Raw genomic sequence first — 5,000 nt, 5'->3', positions numbered from 1 at the left:
TTTAGAGACTCGTGACTTGACTTGGATTTGAGCACTGAATGACTCGAACTTGGACTCGGACTCGTGCATTCGCACTCGTCGAGGACTCGACTTTTTTTTGTAAAATATCATAAGGCTATAATTGTAGTATGTCATTAGGCTATAATTTGCTATATGATTTTAATATCTAAATGATTTGTAATAGGCTACTAATTTTAGTTCAAGGGAATGTTAGTCTACTGCTTAGGTATTGCCATAGGCTACATAAAGCACACATCATGTTCACATGCAAAGCAAACTAACCCTTTAACACCAAAATGCCTGGAGACATGGAGACAGCTATTTCAATGTAGTATTGTTTGGCAATATTAGTTCTCATACATGACATGACATTACCTAAGATTACACTCAGCCTAGGCTACATCACACACTGCTGCTGGATAGCTGATCACCGCGTGACTTGAACAGTGTTTTTCCTGACTGGCCTGGAAGCATTCCATTCATTCATTTTCATTTGGGGGTGCCCTGCCCGTGCTTCTGTCTGTTAATTTGCAGCAGGCTATTATCGGATGAAAGGATAATAAACCAAAAGTTTTCCCGATCAAGATATAGCATAGCCTACTTCTTAATTTTGGTGTCATCACGATATAGAAGCATAACATTAAATTGCCTAGAGTGTCCATGTAGAGTTTCAATGTAGGCCCTGGTGTCTGCGCCAAGTGAAACTGACTAACTGAACCTCTAGGCGGGTGGGTAGACCAGAAACAACTATATTTAAAACCCCTAATGAGTGGATTACTGTTACTGTTCAAGCGAAGTGATTTGATAGCCTAATCCACTGCCGCGAAAAAAAAAAGGAAATAGCAACTTGTTCTATTTCTAACCGGTGAATATCGTAGCAAATAGTAAACTATGGTGATGACAGCTTAAAAAAACATTTATTTCACTCATCTGCGCTGAAATGAATGTAGAATTTGGCCTGTTGCGCCAAAGAAATTAATTAGGCAGATGATCTGGATCTCCGTTAACCCTAAAGCTAGTTTTCATCTCTATTGTTGGCGTGAAATATGTCTCTATAGTGTCAGTGAAGTGATAACATTATGCAGTTGCGGGTAGCCAGTGTTCACGTCCCACGGAGTCAGAAGAAGCTACCAAGGCCGGGCCCTGCTCTGTTTCTGTCCCTCCCAAACTGGGCGCTAAAATTGTGTAGGCTATTTAACAGCCAGAATTTTTATAAAAATGCCTGGGGGAGGCCCTTTTTTATGATCCCACTACCTCTTACAAAATAGGCCTACTCCAAGCGTCCATCTAGCTCTTGTTAAGTATGAACTTCTACAACACTGCCTATACAATTGTCAGCAGTCAGTAACAGCAGTCAGTAACAGCATAATGTGACTTAATGGCCTGTGTGATTGGGATTTGGATTGCTCATTTATTATGAGTAGGCCTATAGGCTATGGTATGGTATTCTCTCCGATATAATAAATACAACACATTGGGTTTGGGAAGAAATTTGGCAATACTACTTTCACACAAGTGATGGCACCCCTGCTTGGAGACAGAAGATTGTCCGTTTTGCTTTCAAGGATTTCATCTGCAATGGGAACATTGTAGGCATGTAGGCTCTGCTTACTTTACTGCTGGACTTGGACTCGACTTGATCAATAGGGACTCGACTCAGACTCGACTCGGACTTGACGTGGATCAATAGTGACTGGACTCGGACTTGACTCGGATGAGTAGTGGACTCGACTCGGACTTGACGTGGATCAATAGTGACTGGACTCGGACTTGACTCGGATGAGTAGCGGACTCGACTCGGACTTGACTTGGACTTGACTCAGACTTGAACACTGGGGACTCGAACCTGGACTCGGACTCGAGGCATAGTGACTTGACTACAACACTAGTGTATGTGTGTAAAATTGATCTCTATGCATGTAACTGATCTGTTGTGTGTGTGTGCGTGTGTGTGTGTGTGTGTAGGTGCGTGTCGACTGTGGGGATGTATTCGGAGTGGCGTTCTCTGCAGCTGGAGTTCCAGGGTGGGGGGGGGCATCTGAGCGTGCTGCACTCGTACCCCCCCACAGTGGGGCCGGATGTGGCTGCCATCCTGCTCACACCCCTGGGGGCCACACTCAAGGCCTCCACCAGCACCCTCAGGACCGACAAGGAGGTGAGCACACACACACACACACACTCCCATGCACACACGCACACACACACACACACACACGCACACACACACACACTCACACACACACTCACACACACACACACACACTCACACTACCGTGGGCTTAATGTGGATTGTGTTGTTGCAGGTGAAATGGACGATGGAAGTGCTGTGTTTTGGGCTGACCCCACCGGTTGACATGGAAACGGTGCGCTTGTGTGTGGAAGTGTACACTGATTGGATGATGGTGCTAGTGGCGCCCAGAGACTCAACCCCCCCACCACTGGTCAAGGAGCCGGACCGCTATGTCCAAACCATCCTGGCTCACCTCTACAACCTGTTCCTGGCACGGTACACACACACACACACACACACACACACACACATACACACATACACACATACACACATACACACATATACACACACACGCACACACATCCCAGACCATCCTCACACACCTCTACATACAACCTGTTCCAAATGCACACACACACACACACACATCCCAGACCATCCCTCCACACACTCCTACAACCCTGTTCCTGCAATTTCGCACACACATACACACACACACACACACACACACACACACATATACACAGACACACACACACACACATCCCAGACCATCCTCACACACCTCTACAACCTGTTCCTGGCACGGTACACACACACACACACACATCCCAGACCATCCTCACACACCTCTACAACCTGTTCCTGGCACGGTACACACACACACACACACACACACACACACACACACACACACACAAAGTGAATAGACAGTGGCTAGATGCTGGTTTGATTTAGATCACCATATTTAAATCTCAGGTGGAAACAATGTAGTGGCTGTACTGTATGTTGGACCAGCAGTGAAGATGTGTGAACTGTGTGGCGGCTTGTTTGGTGTTAATGGTGTGTGTGTGTGTCCATGTCTCTCTCTTAGTGAGGAGGACAACACTCTCCTGCACCTGAAGTTGTGTCAGCAGGTGTTGGAGGCGGTGCTTCGCTTGGCCCGTGAGGCGCCTGTGATGTCACGCCAGACGTGGGAGGGGCTTCTGGTGTTCCTGCTCCGTGTCTGTGACACTCTACTGGCCCCGCCTACAGTAGGAGGTCAGACCTGCATCACACATACACACACACACACACACACACACACACACACACACACACATACACACATACGCACACACATACACACAGACACACACACACATACACACATACACATACACATACACACATACACACATACACACATACACACAGACACAGATACACACACACACACACACACACACCCTGTACACACCCCATCATCCCATCATTATTTCATCATTTCATAGAATCCACATGTCTATGCAACACCTACCACCTACACACACAGACGCAGACACAGACACACACACGCACACACAAACATCCATGCAGCTCTCATCAGAGACCCAACCTCTATGTGGTGAGAATTCTGGCAGTGTTTTGTCCTTCTCACATGCCTACCTGTGCTAAACACACACACACACACACACTCACACACTCACACACATTGTACCAAATGCTTCATGATCACATAGCTCAAGATGTTTATCTCTCCACGGCTACATATGAGTTAGCTACTGCAGATAAAAGATAAGCCTAAAGCCTGAGCTTCAGATGCGCTTTAATGGGAGAAGCATAAACAGACTAGTGTGTGACTGTATCGCATCACCAATGAAGCATAAACAGACTAGAGTTATCACCAATGACAACTGTAGTGTTCGATTCAAATAATATTTCAGTATATTACAGCAAGTTTTAACACACATAGAGAACTTACATGAAGTCCACATCCTCTGTCTATTAAGTGAAACTTACTTCACCAAGAGTCAGTCAACAACAAGACAGTTGTATACAGTTACTTTCACTATTGACTGACAATGGGTTATCATCAAAAATATGGGCTGGAAAAAGCAACACTTACCCTAATATTGCTCAAATGACTGAACAAAACAACATTTTATCCTGCAGAGGGGTTGCTTTATATCTACATTGACCGTAAGGTCTTCAGCTGTACTGCACACGTGTCTCGCCTCTCCCCTAATCACTTTTAACCGTCATTACCAATTTGCAAAATGATGGTGAATAACTACTAATCATGGGATGTACATTATTTCGTAATATCTTTATTCTAATATGTTTCCCATTGTGTCGTGCATTTGTAATGCTTTGCATGGACGTTGCGGCGATAGTTCATGAATGATGGAAGGATGGTGCGCCTGCCAATATGACTGTTGACGTGTTTTAGGTAGCATATGAACAACTAACCATTGACTTCTGACCAGGTTTGGGTGGTTAATGCATTTTAGACCAACATGCCCCCTCCCTAGGTTGTTAACTTTCACTACACCCCTGGGCTAATGTTTAAAAGTGCAAGGCACTAATTAAACTTTGCATGGTGAATGTATCAAAACTTTGCCATGCTGGTGCCCAAAATACAGCCCTGTTGGGTTAGAGTGATTTGTGTGAGTGTTGGTTTAGTTTCATGAAATTGTTTGTGTGTGTATGATGCGTGTGGCGTGACATTTTCTTTGCTTTTAGCCCTGTAAATGTCCCTGGTATTGTGTTTCAGGATTTGTGTGGATTGTTGGTATGATTTCATAATTGTGTGTGTGTTTGTCTGTGTGACAGACAGGTTGTGGAGTTGTGCAGTTTGTTGCTGTGTGTTAGTAATTTTGTGTGTGTGTTATGGGCGGTGTGGCTTGTGCACTTGGCGCAGTGTGTTGTGGCCTTGCTGTTTGAGGTGTGGTGTGGCTGCTGTAATCTTGTGGTTAGTAATCTGTGTGATGTGTGTGTGTGTGTT

General features: G+C 45.1%; 1 pseudogene; it reads left to right on the top strand.

Annotated features, from left to right (window-relative positions):
• The window catches only part of LOC125293358, a 42,523-nt pseudogene that overhangs the window by 2,768 nt on the left and 34,755 nt on the right, over nt 1-5,000 (top strand).

The sequence above is a fragment of the Alosa alosa genome, chromosome 4 (assembly GCF_017589495.1).
Source record: "Alosa alosa isolate M-15738 ecotype Scorff River chromosome 4, AALO_Geno_1.1, whole genome shotgun sequence".
NCBI lineage: Eukaryota > Metazoa > Chordata > Actinopteri > Clupeiformes > Clupeidae > Alosa > Alosa alosa.
Note: the sequence above shows the minus strand (reverse complement) of the source record. Positions and strands in the feature narration are given on the sequence as shown.